The sequence below is a fragment of the Theropithecus gelada genome, chromosome 20 (genome assembly GCF_003255815.1).
Source record: "Theropithecus gelada isolate Dixy chromosome 20, Tgel_1.0, whole genome shotgun sequence".
NCBI lineage: Eukaryota > Metazoa > Chordata > Mammalia > Primates > Cercopithecidae > Theropithecus > Theropithecus gelada.
This window is the reverse complement of record NC_037688.1, coordinates 36500021-36522899: the sequence shown is the minus strand read 5'-3', so window position 1 is coordinate 36522899 and position 22879 is coordinate 36500021. Positions and strand designations below refer to the sequence as shown.

The 22879-nt window shown below is 44.9% G+C and overlaps 1 protein-coding gene and 1 pseudogene across 3 annotated transcripts in view; both read right to left on the bottom strand.

The window, feature by feature from the left end:
* The window catches only part of WWOX (WW domain containing oxidoreductase), a 1119552-nt gene that overhangs the window by 372559 nt on the left and 724114 nt on the right, over positions 1 to 22879 (bottom strand). The window lies entirely within an intron of this gene.
* On the bottom strand, positions 10542 to 11318 carry LOC112613972 (annotated as a pseudogene).

The window sequence follows — 22879 nt, the reverse complement described above, 5'->3', positions numbered from 1 at the left end:
CTGTATTTGCAAGCCCTGGTGCAGTGCAGGGACTGAGGAATGCTCATTCTCTTTCCTCCCAAACGACATAGATGACTTATTAAACGTGGCAAGGGGCAGAAGTGTCTGAAAATACCAATGTGAGATCCTACTAGAAGAGTGGATGCCGCCCTTCAGGTGGGTCCACAGTAGTATGTCCTTGCAGAAATAAGTTTCAGGAGTGTTCAACCCCAGGGAAACCACTGTCGAAATCACAAAGAGGGCCTCCTATCTCTGCCGGGGCCACTGGCTTTGCAAATGGAGCACAAGGTTTTAGCTCCTCATGTGGCCCTGCCAGTTGTCCATCCCTAGGCCACAGCGGTACAACTTTCCAAGGAGCCCTCCCTGGATTGCACATCAGTGTGCTATTAGTCTGTGAAAAGGAAGAGTAAATCTAGGTGTTAAAAAAAAAAAACACATGTTAACCACTGTTGTTCCTCATACCCTTACAAAGAAGAGGCCACGTGGTAATATATAGATCTCTCCATTTTCACGTGTGCATACAAGGTCACTTTCTCAAGGAATCAATAGAACATCTGAATGCACAATTTTCATGTCACTATGTATTTTGGAGTTGAAATGCATTGAAGGGAACAAGAATAACGAGGCTTTGAAGAAGTGGCAGCTTAGGTAGTAACGTAATTTTATATTTCCTTATTGTTAGTCTCAAATATATCTGAGGATACAATTCAGAGCTCTGCTTACATAAAAAGTCAGAAACAAAAAATAAATATGTTGAATTCAGATTTGAATTGTTCCTCTTTTCCTACCAAAAGAAGTCAAAGACATTTTTCTAGATGTCTGCTAGCAATATTTTGGCATGACATTTGTTGTTGTTGTTGTTATTTTCGTTTCTCCCTCGATCTTAGCACAGGTTGAGTTTCAGAACTGCTGTGTGTTCTTAGGCAAGTCACATTGCATCTCTGTTTCCTACTCTATAAAACACATTCATAATAACTGGTCTAGCCAATGGGACTGCTATACGGTCTGATATCAATATGTGTGTGAACAACTGTGTGAACATTCTTAAGTGTTGATTGTGTGATTTCAAGGGTATTCAGTGTAACTCCACCTTCTCTTTCTTTAACACACAACTGCTCCACTAACATGCTCATGGGCACTTGTAACACTGAAGGAATATTTCCCTTTTAAAGTCATTTTTGTTGCTGGCCCCTTTAAGAGGATTTGACCATTATCGACGTGTGGGTTTAAAGCCTCTACTTACTACTAGAATATTTTGCACAACGCTTTGAATGTTGTAGCTAAAGGGATAAGAGCTACAGACTAAAATATTAAATAATCTCGGTAGTTGGATAGATTTTAAATGCTGGCACTTGTTTTGTAGGTAGTAAGAAGGCCACTACAATAATGACAGCCAATGTCGGATAATGACAAAAGCAAGGCTTTCGGGGTGAGATACACTGGATGCAAGCCTATATATTAGCCTAAGATCCTTGGGCTTCATTTTTGGAGCTTCTCCCTCCTCCTCTGTCAAATGGGCACATTAACACTCTCCAACCCCCTTAAAAATTCGAGAGGAAATTGAACAAAAAAAAAAAAAAGACTGGAAATGAAGTTTGTAGAACACTCAGCACAGTGTCTGGATCCTGACAGCCCTTCAGTAATTATGAACTGCTAATGTGATTGCTCAGACTAAGGTGGTATGCATGATTATTACAAAAAGTCATTATCATAATGTTATTATAAATAATCATTAAAAACTAAAGCTTGATATTTATATATTGCATAATTTTTTTTGGTTTTGGGTAAGCTAATATAATGATTTGACATATGCAAAATCCTGGAGTTAGCCTTCCTCATTGTCTGTATCCCTCTGTACCCGAATCTATAAATTATCTCTGCAATGTACAAAATCTTTATTCTGTTAAGAAGTCAGTGGAATGTTTATGAAAAATCAAGAATTCCCGGAACCCTGTCTCCATCTGCAACCAACTATGCTGTACTTTCCGATCACTGGCAACGGGGATTTTACATTGCGGACCCCTGTCCTTGCTGCCAGCCTTCAGACCTTGTTTACAGACCTCCTGAGGATACACTTTTCTCATTTGCTACGTTTCTTTGGATGGCAACCTATACACCTCTCAATAAATTTTGGTTTACCTAGGAGCTGACGGGCACAGAAACCTAGATTCAATTTGTGCCGATTTATGAGACACATGCACGACAATCCTGGAAACTTTCCTGTAGCTCACTTTATAAATTAACCCCTTATTTAAATATTCTGCAGACTTAGCATAGGGCAGCGTTCAGTGGGGACGTGATCCCAGATCAGCCTTTTGGGCCTCCCCGTCTTTGTTACCAGAACACACGGGCCCTGTTCAGCACAAACAATGCAAATGTACAAGATTTATGAGAAGAAGGGAATGTTCCTATCCCGTTGTTATTCAGGCCACAGCATCGCTGGTCTTAACAGGCTCCATACTGCTCAGTTCCAGACGTTCAACAGCTGGACTTGGGATGCATGTGTAAGCAGTGTTCTGATTTGACTGATGGCTTCACTCATTCACTCATTCACTCATTCAGCTGAAATGTTCCAAATGCTTTACAAATGCAAGACACTAAGGCTGAAGCCAAAGGGATATAACACAGAATGAGACACAATCCTCGGCCTCAAATAACTTATATTCCACTGGGAGACACAGCGCCTGTATGGTACGATAGAAAACTCATGAAATGCATAAGCCAGCAAACCTTGGCTGGAAGCCTGCACTTGCTTGTGAGCTGTGCGAGTCTGGTAATTTACCGAACTCTCTTATGCCTCAGTTTCCTCATCAGTAAAATGGATGCAGTCACACCCAGTTTCACAGAGGATGCATTGAGGTAACAGCATTCAAAAAACTGCTGTGAAATCTCTAAGCACCACACAGATATTCAAGATTCTTACACACGTCAGTAATGTACAAGAGAAAGGAACATGTGTGCAGTAAATTAACAAACGAAAGACTAGGAAAAATCAGATACGAACACCATAAGCCTACAGGGGTGATGATAAAAGAGTGTCCTCACTGCATGTTGTAGGTATTGTAACCCAATATTCTGAGCTCATAGAAGAGGACAATGATGAGGAAGGAGAATAGAAGGCAGGAGGAGGAGGAAAAGATGGTCAGGCCATTAAGTAAACATGAGAACAACAGCCACATTGGAGAAACAAGCTGTATGTAGGAAAGAGTGCAAGCTGAGGAATGGTATAAACAAAGAAAGAGTTTATCATTCCAGTGCTTTGAGAGGATGAAGTAAGAGGATTGCTTGAAGCCAGGAGTTCAAGACCAGACTGGACAAAAAAGCAAGCAAGCCCCATCTCTACAAAAAATAGCCAAAATTAACTAAGCACAGTAGTGCATGCCTGTAGTCCCAGCTACTCAGGAGGCTGAGGCTGGAGGATCGCTTGAGCCCAGGAGTTGGAGGCTGCAGTGATCTGTGATTGCACCACTGCACTACAGCCTGGGCAAAAAGAGCAAGACCCTGTCTTAAAAAAAAAAAAAAAAAAAAAAAAGATCAAGAGAAAAGGCTGAGCCTGGCCACTTTGCTTTTCTATATCCCACCAACTGATAACACCAATGGGGACCTAGGACATTGTCCAAATGGCAGCAATCCTTTAAAGAAAGCTTCTTACTTTCAGAGAGAAAAATAAATAGAACGGCTTGGGCTCAAAAGTCACTGCTGAAATAATTATAAATGGATGTCATCTGTCTTTGGGTGAAGTTCTTTAATGAATATGACAGAGGAAGCTCGAGCTTCCCACTCTAAGGCATCTCCTCCACTCACCTGCTGGCCTCTATGCTCCACCATGACACAGGATTCCCTTGGGTTGTCCATTCTCTAATCACAATCCCTCCTGAGAGGGCCGCCATAGGACATGGATTCATACTAGCAGGGTGACGACTTTTATAATCCAAGAAGGAGACAGGGATGCATTTTCCCATACTCCATGCCACTGCCAATAGCTGAACCAGTGAAGTGAGCAGGTGTTAGGAGAGTCAGAGTGTGTGGAGTGGCAGAGTGTGGTGGTCTTAGGATATGCCCATAAGTTCTTTGATAGACCTCCCTTCCAATGGTGGAGCCAGGTTCCCCTCTCCTAAGTATGGTCTTTACTGGTGTACTTCCAATCAATAGAATGTAGCTAAAGGTACAGTGCATGATGCCTAAGCATGGGGCTTACAAGGCCACGCCACATCTTCCTCACACTCTCTCCGAGATCAGTCACTCTGTGGGAGGCCAGATGCCATATTGTGAGGCTGCTCAAGAAGCTGTACAGAGAGGCCCCCACGGTGAAGAACTGAGGCCTCCTGCCAACAGCCACATCTGTGAGCCCCTTGGACGTGAAGCCTCCCCTTCAGTCAAGGATTCTGAGACGGCAGCCCCAGCCAAAGCTTGCTGGCAACTTCAGAAAAGACTGTGAGCTAGAACTACCCAGCTAAGCCACTCCCTAATTCCTGACCCACAGAAACGATGAGATTCTAAGTGCTTACATTTTGGGGTAATTTGTTAGGCAGCAATGGATAACTGTTGCAAATACCTAGGTGGTGAGTTAGTGGATACAGGCAAAAGTGACAAGAGCAACACAGGTAGCTACCACCAAAAGCAAGGAAAGAGGAAGGGTATTTGAGAAAATTACAGAGATCACCAATATGAAAACCTGCCAAGGATGTTCTCCTCCCCCATATCTCCTAAGAGACTGCATTCTAGCTCGGCTTGACATGCAGCGCTACAGATAGATGCTCATTGAAAGTTTCTGGAGGTCATAGTTGTAATCATTATTTTCACTGGCATTTACTGAGTACTTATTGACTATCGGGGATTATGCTTTGTGCTTTACATAAATTATCTTATGTCTTCTTCTCAATGCCCCTCACAATGGAAATAGTATTATGATCACTCTTTCACAGATGAGAAAAACTCAAGAAGAGAAAGACTGAGTGACCCACCTAAGGACTTTCACTTAACCATCACACAGCCTGCCTCCTGCTGTGTAGGTCACTGATGCTGGCTTTGTGCACCTGGGCAAGGGCACCGGGGACTCCCATGTAGGGTACCAGTGTATACTCAAAGCCACAGGATAAACTCACTGCATCTCCCTAGAGCATCCATTTCATTCACTGCTAAGCAACTTAAGACATCATTTTTACATTTACATGAACACAGATATTTTGAGTGAAATGTAAACTTCCCCAGGAGCTTTTAGGATACATCTTGGAGACTGGTCAGGGGCTACTTCAGGGGATATCAATGCTCCAGGATCATAAGTGTATTCTTTGCTGAAAGCACTAGCTAAGACACAGCTTGGCAAGGGGGAAATGAGGGCTGGAGGGCAAACACGACCTCAAAAGTCATAGGGATGGTGCTCAGAGGGTCAGGGTGTTCAGCCCCCAAATTCTGAGTGGTTCTCAGCTCTGCGAACCTCTCCAACAGCCAGGCTGTGACAGCTGCAAAGTCTGGGGGGCTTGGAATGAAGTCCCTTCTTCTCTTACACAATTCACTCCCAAAACATCACATTCTGTCCCTCCCCTTCCACTAGCATTGTGATTACTGCTGCATCATTAGTGCCCTTAAAAAGAACATGGTTTCCAAATCCTTCTAAACATGTTTGCAATGATTGCAATGGCCCTTTTGATAAATAATTGAAGAAGAGGCAGCTGACCTGGCGGCTATAGTGGGTGAGGATGGGCTGTAGGAGGAGGAAGGAAAGGACGCTCTGCAAACGACAGAAATAGTCATTTACAGTGGCAAGGAGGTAAGGAACTCTCTGACTCCCAGGGGGCCCCGAGCTGCTCAGATGTTCCCTCCAATACAAGCTGATGCCGTCCTGCTTGGCCAAATCGACCTGAACAGCCCAGAAAGCTGCATGGCCATACCTGTCAGCCTCAATCGGCGCTGCAGAAATTTTGTTAGGAAAATAGATGTACTGAGATTCAATTTTTCGATTGTCTGAAGGCTTAATTTAGTGACCTTGGAAAATATCTCCTAGAGGTGAAAGAAGACGCTGGGAATCTGCTGGGGGGAAGGAGGCTTCCCTGGTAATGGGTAATTTGTTTACTCTAATTTTCAGGCCTCTTCAGGAAGCCATGAAAATAGTCAGATAGGTACTACCATTTCTTACAAAAAGTGGGGGAGGGGAGAGCCATAGAAACCAGTGAGAGAAACCTCCAGCCACACTGCACCACTTTCTCAAGAGCAGGTAGGCATTATGATAATATGTACATATATGCTATATGTGTATATATATAAATACGCTTATTACGAAAATGTTAAACATACACAAATAGAAGACAATAGTAACCCCACATACCTATCATTCAGATGCAAACATTACTAGAATGTTAACATTGCTTCTTTCCTTTCTTCATCCCGTCCCTCCTCTTCTTTCTTCTTTCATTGCGGCAGCTCTTGCTGCTGCTGTTGCACAAGTATTTTTTTTTTTAAAATTTTTTATAGAGATGATGGTCTCTGTATGTTGCCCAGGCCGGTCTTGAACTCCTGACCTCTAGTGATCCTCCCACTTCAGACTCCCAAAGCACTGGGCTTACAGGTGGGAGCCACTGTGTCTGGCCCCAGAGTATTTTAAAGCAAGCCCCAGACCTCATGTTATTTTTCCTCTGCTGAACGTATATGTCAGATGGTATTTGGAGGAGGCGGGGTTGCTCTGGTGCTCAACAGCTTTTCTCATTAATAAAACTGCTAGCAGGAAGGAGGAGCTCTGGAATTAGGAGTTCCAATTTTGGCTACAATCTGCAATTCCCATAGGATCCTGCGATACTCTGAACCTCTGGGTCTCAGTTTCCCTAGATTGGGGAGGATAATGACTCATAGACCTGTTGGGGGAAATGAACGAGACATGATTTTCTAAAATCCTTGGCACAGAACCTGGTACAGGCTAAGGGAAAGGGGTGATGATTGACTGTATGTGTCTTGGACACAGGATGACAACACCAGTAATTAAAAGAAGGCAAAAAAAATTGTAGGTGTCAACTTGACTGGGCCACAGGGTGCCCAGATATCTGACTAACCATTATTTCTGAGTGTGTGTCTGTGAGTGTGTCTGAGTGTGTTTCTGCATGAGATTAACCTTTGAATCGGTAGACTGCGTAAAACTGATTGCCCTGCCCTGTAGGGGCGGATTTTTCATCTAATCCGTTGAAGGCCCAAATAAAACAAGTCTGGGTAAGAAAGAATTTTCTCTCTTTGCCTGACTGTCTTCAACCTGGGACATCTGTCTTCTGCCTTTGGATGAGGTTTCTACCATAGGCCCTTCTGGGTCTCCAGATTACTGGCTACATTTCTTGGGACTTCTAGCCTTCCATAATTGTGGGAGCCAATTTGACAGTTCCTAAAATCTCTATCTGTCTATCTAGCTATCTGTCTGCCTATCTGTCTCTCTCTCTCTTTCCATCCATTCACCCATCCATCTTCCAGAGGGACCCTAACTTATGATGATTCTACTTACGATGTTTAGAGTTTATGATGGCGCGGAATGGCAAGCAGAAGGCCAAGGGTTTAAATCCCAGCTTTGCCATTCATGGCTCTGTCACTTTGGAAAGTCCCTTTAACCACTATAAGTTTTGATTACCTTATCTGTAAAAGGGGGAAAACTACTCTGCATTTTAGGATTACATACAAGAATGCAAATAGAATGCAGAAAACGCTGCTCAAATGACAGTGGCCTGAGAGTCTCCATTATACAGTTTCCAATCCAGCTGAGGCTAAAGGGCAATACCAAAGAGAAATAATAACTGCGCCCACTTCATAGGGTTGGAGGACTAGACACAATATTGGTAACTAGAATGAATAAAAGTTTCCTGCACATAATTGGCACACACATAATTAAGAAAGGGCAGAGTGTGACGTTTTATACATAATGATAGATTATATCATGTTGATTATTAGGACATCTGTCCGACAGAATTTGGTCCATAGTAGGACCTTAATAAGTATGATGTATTGTTATAAATTAAATTATTACATATAATTATATAGTAATGACAATTAAAAATGCCCAGTGCAGTGCTGGACTTGAAATGATAGACACCCCATAGATACATGGCAGGAAACAGTAACACTGATGGTGAGGATGGTGGTAGAATCCTGTACGTGGCCGTGTTGCCTAAATGTTGGTCCTGACCGTATCCCTTCTTCTCACTCACCTCCAGCCCAACCTCCTATTCTGCATCCCCCAGTTTTCACCTGGCCCCTGGATTAACACCCAGGTCCATCGAAGGCTCTTCTCTCTGGAGGCTGTGCTTTTACAGTCATTGTCTTTGCCACTGTGACACGCAGCGGAAGCCAGGTCTTGGAGTCCCCAGCCCCCAGGCCCCATGGGGCATTCAGATTAGATTATCTGGCCTCTCTCTTGCCTACTATCACTTGCTGCCTCCTGTAGTGTTGGTAGGGGTGTCATTAAGGCCTCCTGGCTCGAGGAGCTATTAGACACACCAGGGCTCCCAGCTGCCAATGCCTGCGGTAATTTGCACCTCTTGACACCCAGCAGCTAACTTCCTTTCATAACCTGACAATTTCCACAGCAACTCTGTCCCCAGTCATGTCACCCAGCCTAGTCCCCTTACTCTGACTCCTACTGAGGAGGTGCAGTGCCTGGTTCCCATCCTGAAATAACAACACCGGCTGCTGGATCCATATGTTTTAGCTGTTGTTGCTGTTTTTCTCTGAGATGGCATCTTGCTTGTCGCCCAGGCTGGAGTGCAGTGGTGCCATCTCGGCTCACTGCAACCACTGCCTCCCAGGTTCAAGTGATTCTCCTGCCTCAGCCTCCCAAGTAGCTGGGATTATAGACATGCACCACCACGCCTGGCTATTTTTTTTTTTTTTTTGTAGTGATGGGGTTTCACCATGTTGGCCAGGTTGGTCTCAAACTCCTGACCTCACGTGACCCACCGACCTTGGCCTCCCAAAGTGCTGGGATTACAGGCATGAGCCACCACACCTGGCCCCTTTTTCTCTTAGACCTCACTCTTCCAGCTCCTTTCAACCCTGGGGTCTTCCTGCCAGAACATGGGGCTGGAAATGTGTTAAGGAGAAACTTGGAGAACAGAGGACAGCCTTGGAGATTACACACCTGATCTGGAGCCACACAGACCCCAGCTCCAATTCCTCTGTGAGTTTATGTCACCGAGCCTTACTTTCCTCCTCTGTAAAATGGTCAGGATCATCGTGCTTCCCCCCTACATGGTGTTTTGATGTCATCTGCGTGAAGCTCTGAGCACAGGGCCCAGCACTTGGCCAGTGAGCAATTAACGTCTGCTCTCACTGTGTCAGAGGATCAGCCATTCAGGTTTTCATTCATTTACCCTCTCACTTGATGCCTATGTACTTTGCAGTTGGGGGAACAGCTAAATTTGATTTAGCTCCCAAAGAAAGGCAGCCTGGAGTTCTGGAGAGGACAGCAGGTTTGTGACCAGAGAAACCAGGGATCAAAGCTCTCTGGTTCCCTTGCACCATCTATACCATGTGGGGGCAGGAAAGCCATATGAGGAGGAAATCATCTAAACCCGGCTGGTTAGTCCTAAAGAGGGAAGGAAGAAACATATTCAAAAAATGGAATAGCTTGGTGTCCGGCCTGTAGTGTGTGATCAATGAATACCACTTCCACTTACAGGGAAAGGGAGACTGAGGCAGAGGACAGCCAAGGAAATCCAGAATTGTCACACAGCTGGTGAGACGGGCGGCTGTGACTGTGACCTCATACCACCCCTGATACCTCACCACTGTGCTCTTATCATGGGTCGAATGGTGGCCTCCAAAAAGGCAGTTCCATATTCAAATACCCGCAACTTGTGAAGGCGAGTTTATTGGGAATCAGGTCTTTGCAGATGTAGTTAAGTTGTGGATCTTGAGATGAGATCAGCCAGGAAGACCCGAAATCCAAAGATAAGTGTCTTCATAGGAGAAAGGCAGAGGGAGATGTGAGGCACACAGGAGAGGAGAACACAGGAGAAGAGGAGAAGGCCATGTGGCCTCAGAGTCTGGGACTGGAGTGATATGCTCACAAGCCCACAATCACCAGCAGCCACCAGAAACAAAAGATGCCAGGAACAGATTCTTAGCTAGAGCCTCTGAAAGAAGTGTAGCACTGCCTTGATTCTGGATGTCTGGCCTCCAGAACTGTGAGACAATACATTTCTGTCGTCGATGATTTTTTTTTTTTTTTTTGGAGACTGAGTTTCACTCTTGTTGCCCAGGCTGGAGTGCAATGGCACGATCTTGGCTCACTGCAATCTCGGCCTCCTGGGTTCAAGCGATTCTCCTGCCTCAGTCTCCCAAGTAGCTGGGATTACAGGGCACGCCTGGCTAATTTTTGTATTTTTAGTAGAGATGGGGTTTCACCATGTTGGCCAGGCTGGTCTTGAACTCTTGACCTCAAGTGATCTGACTGCCTTGACTCCCACAGTGCTGGGATTACAGGCATGCCCGGTTGTCTCTGTACCATATTTTATTAAATGTCTTTACAAAGTAACATCCAGACTCCAAATACAACCACCAAGGAGAGCCCGTTATGCTATGGGGACTGGCTGGGGCACAGCAGGCGGCTCTGGCTTCCCACCCTTCAGTTCTGAGATGGGAGTGGTAGGCAGTATCTCATCTTTGGGTTCCATGATGCTCACGTGGTCAGGCAGAGGCTTCTTAGAGCCAATCCTACCAGCTGGGTCCCAGGGCAGCATGATCTTCACCGTGATGCCCAGAACACCTGTCCGAGCAGCACATGGCACATGGCAGCACCAATGTACTAGTTAAAAGGGTTCCCACTGGGGATCATCAGGCTATCCACAAACTCATGCATTTGACCCTTTGTCCTCAGAGTCTCCCAGAAACCACAACTTGGCAGCCTTTGGCCCCTCTATTCATGATAGGGGAGCCAAAGCCCACCTAAAACCTAAACTAAAACCTAAAATCTAAATTAAAACCACAGCCCACCATCGCAGGCCGTCTGCACGGCAAGCCCTCCTAGGAGTTTGTACTGCAGACTCTGCCTGGGCAATGGCTCGCAGACCTCTGGGGTCATCTTTTCAGCATAAAGCTCTACAACACCCACTGGGATGCCAGATCTCTTCTGAACTACAGCAATCAATGCCAGAATCCCTGGCTGTTCTCACCAAGAACATTTTGTGTTCTGGAGGCTAAGATAATGGTTTCTGCCCTGATGGGTGTAACCTGAATCTGAGCTTCAGAGCAGCATCTTGAGCCAGCTCCTGAGTAAGAAACTGATCACGTTCAGCTTTGAAGACGCCGTCAGCGACTAACATCCTCTTCTTGGAAATTCGCGCTGCCATGATGCTGCCACACACCATCAAAAGGAAAGCAGATTGTGCCTTTCTTAGATCTTGCTAGAGCAAGTCAGGACAGTGCGGTAATAACAGGCTGCCCATGTAACAGACCTGGGTGGGAGTCAGCCCTGCCACTTGGTTGCTCTGTGACCTTATGAAACTCACGTGACCTCCCTGAGCGCCAGCATCCTCATTTATAAAGTGGAGTTGTTCATGAGTATTACCATTTTCCCCTAGCCTTGTAGGGTTTAGGGGATCGTGAGAGGGAATGCACAGAGCACTTTGTTTATGGCTACAGCACTGCCATTTTCTACTGCTACTATTACTACCAGGAATGAAAACAACAACAAATAAAAACAAAAGCAACCCAAAAATTGCCCCCAAAGGAAAGGTGTGTCGCTTCCTCTCTGTTCTGTTTCCACACAAAGTTGCCTAGGACCCTGATATGGCTTGGGTGTGTCTCCACCCAAATCTCAACTTGAATTGTATCTCCCAGAATTCCCATATGTTGTGGGAGGGACCCAGGGCGAGGTAACTCAATCACGGGGGCCGGTCCTTCCTGCGCTATCCTCGTGATAGTGAATAAGTCTCACAAGATCAGATGGGCTTATCAGGGGTTTTCACTTTCCCTTCGTCCTCATTTTCTCTTGATGCTGCCATGTAAGAAGTGCCTTTCACCTCCTGCCATGATTCTGAGGCCTCCCCAGCCATGTGGAACTGTAAGTCCAATTAAACATCTTACTCTTCCCAGTCTCGGGTATGTCTTTATCAGCAGCGTGAAAACAGACTAATACAGGCACTGAAGTGCTTGGCTTGTTTCTCCCCAGCACCTAGGAAAGTATCTGATGTGCAGCAAGTGCACTATACATACTGATTAGAGGAATGAATGAAGAATGAATGAATGAATGAGGAAAACAGAGTTCTAGAGTCAATGGGCTAACCTTTGGGAGGAGCTTGGACTGAATCCAGTAAATCAACCAATCACACATTTGAAATCAATAACAATTTCACCATCATTGGTCATTATTAGAAAAACTTTCTATAGGCAAAATGAAGCATCTGAATGTCTCTATGTGTAAGAGTGGACTGTTTATAAAAACCAAAATGACAGTTATTTTTAACCTTTATATATTTCTAAAGGTTGTTTAAAATCAAATGAATTTTTTTTTTTTTTTTTTTTTTTTGAGACGGAGTCTCGCTCTGCCGCCCAGGCTGGAGTGCAGTGGCCGGATCTCAGCTCACTGCAAGCTCCACCTCCCGGGTTCACGCCATTCTCCTGCCTCAGCCTCCCGAGTAGCTGGGACTACAGGCGCCCGCCATCTCGCCCGGCTAGTTTTTTGCATTTTTTAGTAGAGACGGGGTTTCACCGTGTTCGCCAGGATGGTCTTGATCTCCTGACCTCGTGATCCACCCGTCTCGGCCTCCCAAAGTGCTGGGATTACAGGCGTGAGCCACTGCGCCCGGCCAAATGAATTTTTTAAAACTTTTATTTCAAGGTTTCAATCAATAAAAAGTAAAATAAAATAAAGTACTAGAAAATAAAATTTGGATTCAGAGGCTAGAAACCTACAATGAAGACATCTATCAAGGCAGGAGGATTCCTATGAGGCCAGAAGTTTGAGACCAGCCTTGGCAACACAGCAAGACCCCATCTCTATAAAACACAAAAATGAGACCAGTATGGTAGCTCTCGCCTGTAGTTCTAGCTACTTGGGAGGCTGTGGCGGGAGGATCACTTAAACCCAGGCATTGGAAGTTATAGTGAGCTATGATCATACCATTGTACTCTAGCTAGGAGACAGAACAAGAGTCTGTCAAAAAAAAAAAAGGTCTAGGAAGCTCAGGGTAGCCAATCCTTCCATTCCCTTAGAGAAACAGCAAAGTTAGGACATGCATATCAGCTGAGGCTCGGCGGGCCTTAAATGCACACATTTGCACAGATATGTGCATACCTCTATATAAACTCCCTGACACCAGTGACTGGGTCTGTTTTATCAAACAATGTGTCCATTAAACTTCAGATGAAGCCTTTATTAAACATGTGTTGAATGAATGGAACATCTTTAGAATGCTATATGTGATTACACAGACAGGTGACCTCTCTCGTTTTGCAGCATCCTGAGATGTGGTCACCATGGTGAACATTCAGGTGGTGATAAGCGATGATGACTTCCCTTACATTTTTCTGCTTTAGGAAGCACCTGCCTCTTTGAACCTGGAATGGTGGGATGGGGTGGGCGTCTATCCTTCCTTGTTCACACAGGCGGCTGATACAATAATGTGATCATCAACTCCCCGCTTCCTGCAGCCCCCCACTAGCTGGCTGCCCCAGCTGCAGAATGCAAACATCTGCCGGCATCATTAAGGCATTTCTATACAGCACCAACCAAGGCCTGACCCTGTGACCATTTCCACCATTAGATTTGAATGACCTCAGCAGCAGGGCTGAAAGGCCGGAGTATTAATTCACAGAACCACAAGCTCAATTTAAGATTTAATTTGAGATAACGAAGAGCTACTGAAAGTGTATTCAAACTTCTAAGCATGCAATAAAAGACCTTTCCCTGTTTTCCAGGTTGAATATGAATCCAGTATTTCTTTAACAGATTTATTCATAAATTTACAAACAACATGAAGCCTCTTTTCTCTAATTCCTTTTTTTTTTTTTTTCTTTTAGTTTTTTGGCTTTATCCAGCCCTTTTATGATGTTTCTTGCTAGGAATCTTTTTTAGTTCTTCCTCCCTAATTTACAAATGCCTGTTCTTTAGGAATTACCTTTCAATTCTATAGCATTCTTGAAGAGAAAGCAGGCTTCCTTAAGACTCTCCCATACCTTTAGTTCTCTTGCATTCCAACCTAAATACGCTAAGCATCTGTTTGTTCAACAATGATGGGGTTGCATAAAAAGCTTTCACCCAGCAATGTAACTCTCATTAAGAAAAGGTGATGGAAAGATTCAAAATAATATTCCACCCATTAGGAACGCGGGGCCACTTGGTTTTAGTGAATGCTTAGGCTCTGAAGGCTTTATTCATAAAATATTTAGAACTCTGGGTGGGGACGGGAATTTTAGTTGGTTCAAGTAGATTTTTGTTTTTTTTTGTTTTGTTTTGTTTTTTGAGACAGAGTCTCACTCTGTCTCTCAGGCTGGAGTACAGTGGCACAATCTCAGCTGACTGCAACCTCTGCCTCGTGGGTTCAAGCCATTCTCCTGCCTCAGCCTCCCGAGTAGTTAGGATTACAGGTGCATGCCACCACACCTAGCTAATTTTTGTGTTTTTAGTAGAGACGGGGTTTCGTCATGTTGCCCAGGCTGGTCTTGAACTCCTGACCTCAGGTGACCCACCTACCTCGGCCTCCTAAAGTGCTGGGATTACAGGGGTGAGCCATCACACCTGGCCTCAAGTAGATTTTTTGACACTAAAGAGTTTATTTTAGGCTGGGCATGGTGGCTCACAACTATAATCCTAACACTTTGGGAGGCCAAGGCAAAAGGATCACTTGTAGCCAGGAGTTTAGGTCACTCTGGCCAATGCAGTGAGACCCCATCTCTACAGGAAATTTTAAAAATAGCTGGGCATGGTGGTACACACCTGTAGTCCTAGCTACTCAGGAGACTGTGGCAGGAGGATCGCTTGAGCCTGGTAGGTCGACGCTGCTGTGAGCTAAGATGCCACAACACTCTAGCCTGAGCAACACAGTGAGATTCTGTCTCTTAAAAAAAAGAGTTTATTTTGGCCAAGGCACGGTGGCTCACGCCTGTAATCCCAGCACTTTGGGAGGACGAGGTGGGTGGATCACAAGGTCAGGAGATCAAGACCATCCTGGCTGACACATTGAAACCCCGTCTCCACTAAAAATACAAAAAATTAGCCGGGTGTGGGGGTGGGCGCCTGTAGTCCCAGCTACTCAGGAGGCTGAGGCAGGAGAATGGTGTGAACCCGGGAGGCAGAGCTTGCAGTGAGCTGAGATCATGCCACTGCACTCCAGCCTGGGCAACACAGCGAGACTCTGTTCCCCCGCCCCCGCCAAAAAAGAAAAAAAAAGAGTTTATGTTAATATTTGAAGATGGGAATTGGAGATGAGAATTTATTGCTTTGGACTCAGAAGCCTGGATCTATGAGGGCATTTGCGGACTATTTTGTGTCTGACACTGTGCTAGGTTACTCTGCATTTTCTCAAAGACTCAGTGCAGCCTTAGAAATAGACTTGGGTTTAAAGCTCAGCAAGCAACTGAGTTCCCTGAGCCTCTGTCTTTGTCATCTGCGAACGACCACATGCCTCGGTGCTTCCTGACAACAACTTTAAAAGTTATAAACATTGACACATATATGGGTATAAAAATACCACAGGTCACCTGAGCTTGACCCTGGGACACTGTTGGGAATGGGTGAACTTCCTAGGAACTGCAAACACTCTGGTCACTGTGAAGATTACACAACGGGCAAAGGCCAGGACCACAATATTTTGCAATCCTGAAACTCATCTACTTTATTAGCCATTGGGTTTTCAAAATAAGAAGCCATGTGGTGGGCGGGGGAGAAGAAGGATAGACCAGAGGCCTTACAGCTGTTGTGGAGTGGAGGATGGGAGAAGCTTGGCTTTCAATCCATCCTCCGTCATTACTAGCTGTATAACCTGGGGCAAGCCTGTGCCTCAGTTTCCTCACTTTTATCATCCTTCTGCTTATCAGGTAAGAGACGATGCTTAACATGCAGGGATAAGTAGATGGGTGTAAAGCCACAATTCCCAACACAGAGAAGGCAAATAGGAGAAAGGCCAAGAGAAAGTACACCCATACGTTTGATGCAGTGCAGTGGGTTAAATAGGGTCCACCGAGAAACATGTTCACTCAGAACCAACGAATGTGACTTTATTTGGAAACAGGGTCTTTGCAGATGTAATTAAGATAAGGACTGAGATGAGATCTTACTCAATTAGGTGGGTCCTAAGTCCAATGACTGGTGTCCTTATAAGAGATGGAAAGGACACAAAGTCAGAGAAGAAGGTGATGTAAGGATGGAAGTAGAGGTTGGAATGTGGTGTTTCCAAGCCAAGGGACACCAAGAATTGCCAGCAGTCACCAGAAACCAGGAAACAGGCATGGCATGGTTTCTCCCTTGTAGCTTCCAGAAGGAACCAACCCCACCAAAGCCTTGATTTTGAACTTCTAGCCTCCAAAACCATGAGACAATGAATAATTCTCAGTCCACCCAGTTTGCGGTAATTTGTTATTGCAAGCCCAGGAAACACATGCATGTGGCATGGTTGGTATTAAAATGCAAGGCACTTGCCTGAAGAGAGGCCCTGTGGTCTTACTTTCACGAAGGTTGTTATTATACCTCAAGGAGGGGACCCACTAATCCTAAGTCTGTCCACTGATCCCAAGAAAAACCACCTAAAGTTTCTTAGCAGGCAATGGCCAACTCTACTAATGGAAATGAAGCTGACTGGAAGTTCTCAGATCATCAGTAAGGAAGATTTTTATTTAAGGATGGGAAAATGATTTAGGAATACTGAGATGTCTCCAAACAATACTTCGAGGTCTTAGTTGACTCCACCATTATTTCTGGCATATTCAGGGCACCACTTCCACTGTTGTAGGGCATGCAACCTCTTCAGTAGCCAAAACTTTGGGTCACACATGTAAAGGACATTCTGGTACTACAAATTTGGCTCTTTGGCATCAAAACTTAGCAGTATCCATGACTAGTCTTGCTTTATTACAGCACCCAGATGTCAGTGGCTGGGGGCTTCTCTTATGTCTCCAGCAAGCAGGGACTGGGTCAATGTGCATCCTGAGAGCCTATTAGAGTGCCAGGTCCATGACAGGTGCTCATGGTTATCAAAGGAATAATAATGAGGACAATACAGAGGTAAATAGTAAGAACAATAATTGAGTTATTTTATTTTCCTCCATATCACCACATTACCACCCCCATTTTACAGGTGTTGAAATCAAACTAAGAGTATAAATTAATGAATGGATGAGTAAATACATAAATAAGTAAATAATGAGTCTATCTAGGAGGGAGCAGACTCAGAATCAAGTTCAAGTCTCACTCAAAAAAGGCTGAGTGCAAATCTCGCTGGTGCAAACACCTAAGCTCTTACCCAACATCAGAGATATTGCTAAGCCTTGTTTATGGATGAAAATGCTGGGAGTTTGTGGCCTTCAACTGTGCTGGTGATGCAGGGCAGGTGAGCCCCAGAATTGGGGCTTAGCCCAAAAGGGCCCAGGAAAGAATTCAAGGGCAAGCTGGTGGTGTTAGCAACTTTTATTGAAGGGGCAGTGTACAACAGCAGCAGAAGTGCTGCTCCTTGCAAAGCAGGGCTACCCCACAGGCAGAGTGCCCAGAGTGACAATTCCGAGGCAATTCTGCCATCACATTTACACCCATTTTTAATTATATGCAAATTAAGTGGTGGATTATGCAGAAATTTCTAGAAAAAGGGTGGTAACTTCCAGGTTGTTGAGTCACTGCCATGGAAAGGGGCAGTAACTTCTAGGTGTTGCCATGCAAATGGTAAACTGACATGCCACACTGGTGGACACGTCTTATGGAAAGGCGCGCCCACCCTATCCCCGTTTTAGCTAGTCCTCAATTTGGTCTGGTGTGTTGCCCTATCTATGGAGTTAAGTCTTGCCTCCATAGTCAAGTCCCACCTCCTGCCTCACTGGGGGGTCACTGAAGACATTGAATGACAGAATTAACTGATGGCTGACTGGAGTGCTCAATCAACTGGCCTGCTGACCTGGGCTCATTTCACCTGGTAACCTGATGGGGCTGAGAAGATCCAAAAGAAGTGAACTGAACAGTAGTGGCCAACTGACTGGGAAAGAGTGCAGAAGAGTGAACGCTTTGCTGTGGAATGAACACCTGAGTACTACGGGCCTACTCCTGTGCTAAGTGCTTCGCCGTTATCATTTCCATTTAATTTTCTCAACAAGCCTCCATTCTAGAGCTAAGCACAATGAGGATTAGAGAGATTAAGTGGCTTACCCTGGAACATTCGATTCAGAAATCAGGATGCAAGTCTAGGTTTCCCGACTCTGCTCTTAAGCCGTACACTTAACCTCCACTTTATATTCCCTCTCTCAGTGCTAACGAATTTCTGCCAATATTCTCACTTACACTTAAAAGCAACCTTTGGAATTACGTATATTGGCTCCAATTCAGGAAAGATGAAACTAAGGTCCCGAATAGTTAATGAGTTGTCTGGCAAGCTAGTTACATGGTAGAGGAAGCACTCAAAACTGCCCAGGCTAGAGTGCTGTGGCATCTTAGTTCACTGCAGCCTCGACCTGCCAGGCTTAAGTGATCTCCTGCCTCAGTCTCCTGAGTAGCTAGGACTACAGGCATGTACCACCACGTCCAGTCAATTTTTAAATTTTTGTAGAGATTGGGTCTCACTGTGTTGGCCAGACTGATCTCAAACTCCTGGCTTCAACTGATCCTCTTGCCTTGGCCTCCTGAAGTGCTGGGACTACAGGCACGAGCCTCTGTGCCTAGCCTCAAAAGTGGGCTTGCCTTGTCCTAGGGTTTTCTATTGTACTTCAAGGCCTGAGTCAACGAAAGCTGTAGAATAGCTCAACCAATCCTAATCAACAGAGAAGGGCTGTGTGTGCTGGAGAGGGTGATGCTGTGGCAGGGCTGGGGCAGGAGCTGGAACATGTCCACGCTGGGAAGGAGATGGGCTCTGATGTGCAGCCCAGGTCTCCCTTCCAGGGTAACCTGTAGCCTTCAGCCATCGGCCTTTCCAGGGAGTACCTGAACATAGAGAGCTACCTTATGCAAGGGCACATCCTTCCTGGGGCAGCCCACCCAATCACAAGTCAAGGCAGGTTTATAAAAGCCTGACCACATTAGCGCAATAGGGATTAGCTCTGATGGGTCCTCTTAGTTCCATGAGGTTGACTGAGACCCTTGCTGGACTGCATCTCAGCTCAACTTCTCCCTCTGCCCACTCCATCTTCCATAGGTGTTAATTCCAAGGCATGCGTTCTCCGCAACACACCTGCACTCAGAGCCTACTTCCTGGAAAGCCCAGGGAGATGGTTTCTCATTTCTAAAGAAAATGACCTATGACAATAAGAAGGCTTGACCTCATCAGAAAACTTCACTGGGGCGACTGGACTGCCTTGGAACTCTTTCCATCCAAGACAGAGAGCGAGGAGGTACACCCCAGGGAAACAGAAAGGGCTGGGACCTGAAGAGGTCCTGGGAATTTTAGGAGGTCGCCAAGCGAAGACAGGGCCTGTTTGCCTCCACACGAAGACTCATCCCCGATACCCAGGAGTGCAGGACTTAACAGGGGCTAAACTTCAACTACTTGTTGACATAATTAGTGCTGGCTCCAAGCAAGAGGTTTTGTAGCCAACTTGGCGTGGGTTCGTGAATTTTGATTGGCAAATTTGAAGCAAAGTTCAGCCAAGCTCTACATCTATTTTGTAGTGTGCCTTACGCACATCCAGAGAAGCCAACTCTTCCGATAGATTTTTCAGTTTTATGGTTGTTGGTAGCTGAAGATATTAGCTCTTTAAGGAGACAAATGCTTCTGGCAGGCTGGCCTGCACTAGGAATAGGAGAAATGCCTTCGGGTTTCTTCTAAAATTAATGTAATAAGATGCATTAATCAGAATTCTATCAAGTCTACACACTTGGCCTGGGCTTAAGAAGCAATACTTTGAAATTGCAGTTGGCTAAGCTTCCCTATTCTTTGTGAATCAGAGTCAGGGTTGGAAAGAAAAAAAATAAAAGAAGAATAGAGCTAATGTTTAAGAAAAACTGGCAACAGGAAAACATTTAAGCAACTTTTCATTCCTTAGTTCCACCAGGGGCTATAGAGGGTTAGGGGAAGTTTTGACCTTTGTATTTCCACAAATGTACTTTAGATTGTGGGATCAAAAACAGTTGGTCAGACCCCATGCCAAGTCAGGACTGGTTTGGGCAATAGCTCAGGTCCAAGGTATTTACTTGTTTGTTTCTGTCTAATAATAACTTACTCTGGGACTTGCAATGGAATCTTGGCTATTTCTTGCCTTCAGATGTTTGTAACCAGGTGATGAAAAATTTTGGAAGCCGAACTAGATTACACAGATGAGTACTTGGCATTGCATAACTTGTGACTTAAAGATGATCTTCTCAAGAAACCAAAAAAAAAAAAAAAAAAAAAAAAAAAAAATGGAGCCACAAAATCAGAGCCAGCCCCAGTTTCTTCACAGCAATTGCTCATTTTTAGATGACACTCTACATTTTAAAGTGACATAAAGGTATCCTGAACATTGTACAGCAATTTGGTCGTGCTTTCAATGTGACACAGCTACATCTGTATTTACTATTACAACTCAGTACCCAAGAGATGAAAAATTTTAAAGACAAAGGGCCAGGCATTTGTGGAAACATTTCCCCTCCTTGTATCAAAAAAAAAAAAAAAAAAAAAAGTGGCTCCTTCTTGTCTGGTAGATTTCAGTAATTGGCAGGATTTTGAGTAAGCTCTTTTAAAAGCCCTCCGTTTCTATTTTCACATTAAACACACTTGCAATATCTATTAAAAGCACAAATACTGAAGAACACACCAAGACTGTCAATGAGCTTACATCTGGAGTCCTCAATATATCAGGAAAAAATGAAGTGAACATTCACAGAGTTTTACTTCTTTGGGAACCCAAATGCTAGGAAAGAAAAGGGTGCCCTCTTTCTCTCGCCTTCTGGTCCTATCCAGTGTCCCAAATTTTACATCCATTCTTTATCAGAGGGTTTATCAGAGGGGGCCAAGTCAGGGATTTAGTTAAAACAACAGATACTGGATTCTGCCTTCATTCTGGGGAGTATTTACTCACATTAAGGCACAGGGGATTCCACGCTAGGAAAGCAGAACAGAAGCATGAGTATTTCTGCCACGTTCTGGCTACGACCACTTGGCCTTACAGTTTTAGGGTGATTGAGCAACCTCCCAGGAAGGACACACAAGGTCACCCAGGGGACTTGGGAACATCGAGAGAGAGCAGGGCCAGTGAGTGGGACAGGGAGAGAACCTCTGAGCCCCGTGTGTATCTTGGAAGTCACTCTCAAGTTTATATTTGGGCAGACAGAGCCAGATGTGAGCACGGACTCACAGGCAGCCAAGGAGCAAGACGAGGGTCATTGAAACACGGGCAGAGAGGTCTGCTTGCAACTGCCCTTGGCCTCAGACAGATGCAGCGCAGTTCTAAAGCTCTTTTGCTCCTTTTCAGATTTCCTTAAAAGAACAGGAAGGGAAGGAAGGATTAAAACCCAGGGGAAGCAAAAGGAGCCATAGCTCAGCTGAAGTTTCCTTCCAGAGACTGCCTCTGCCCTCATAAATGTGTGTTTTGGAGGAAAGCTTATGCATTGGGCAAGGAGGTCATCATGGTCTGAGATTTCAAACTCTTGGTCAGGGTCCTGGCAAGAAGCAGATGGTACACTCAAAACGGGTAATGTAAGAAGTGTTCAGTAAAGGCACTGTTTGTAAAGGTCGGTGCAGAGTTTAAGGAAATAGCAAGGTTTCATGCAATGTACTAGAGTTAGTAACAGCATGAACAGTTCCTGCCCTTGTCAGCCAAATGGATGAAAATGGATGAAACCTCCTTTTTTTTTTTTTTTTTTTTTTTTTTGAGACAGTGTCTCACTCTCTCGGCCAGGCTGGAGTACAGTGGCACAATCTTGGCTCACTGCAACCTCCGTCTCCCAGGCTCAAGGAATTCTCCTGCCTCAACCTCCTAAGTAGCTGGGATTACAGGTGTGTGCCACCATGCCTGGCTAATTTTTGTATTTTTAGTAGAGATGGGGTTTCACCATGTTGGCCAGGCTGGTCTCGAACTCCTGACCTCAGGTAATCCACCCGCCTCAGCCTCCCAAAGTGCTGGGATTACAGATGTGAGCCACCGCGCCCGGCCTGGATGAAACCTTCTGCAGAGGAAAGTGGTGAACTGACACCCTAAAGGGAAGAAGCCTGAAAAGTAAATTGCTAAATCCAACCACAAGAAGAAAGGGCAAGAGAGCCAACTACTGTCAGCTTCCGGGCCAGGTGGAAGAATCTGGGGAGCACAAAGGTAGCTGGTGCACAGACCACACCTGACAGAGCCCAGGGGTGGTTTTTCAAGCGCAAATGACGGGCCTAGTGGGGACAATGCCCACAGTTCCCCAACTTCAACCAGAAGGCCTTGGCTGTAATGTCTAACATACTGCCATGTCACATTAGTTGTTATTTGAAGGAGGAATTTTTCCCCAAAATACCTGATTAGAAAACCTTGACCCTGGATGTCACCCTCATTTCTCCCAGGTCTAAGGTGCATGATTCCATAGAAAAAACCGATGTAATCCACAAAGGATACATCTTGAAATTGGATAGGTTGGAAAAAGAACACAGGTGCCTTTATCCAAGCCATCACTGCAACCTCTTTCGTTCTGCACATATATGAAAAGCCAACATTCTCAAGTAGAGGTTCATTTAGGTTTTTTTTTTTTTTTTCTTCAAAAGAGGCTTCTTGGTAGTTTGATGAGACAGTGGTATGTAGAGGATATAAGGATTACAGAAACTTAATT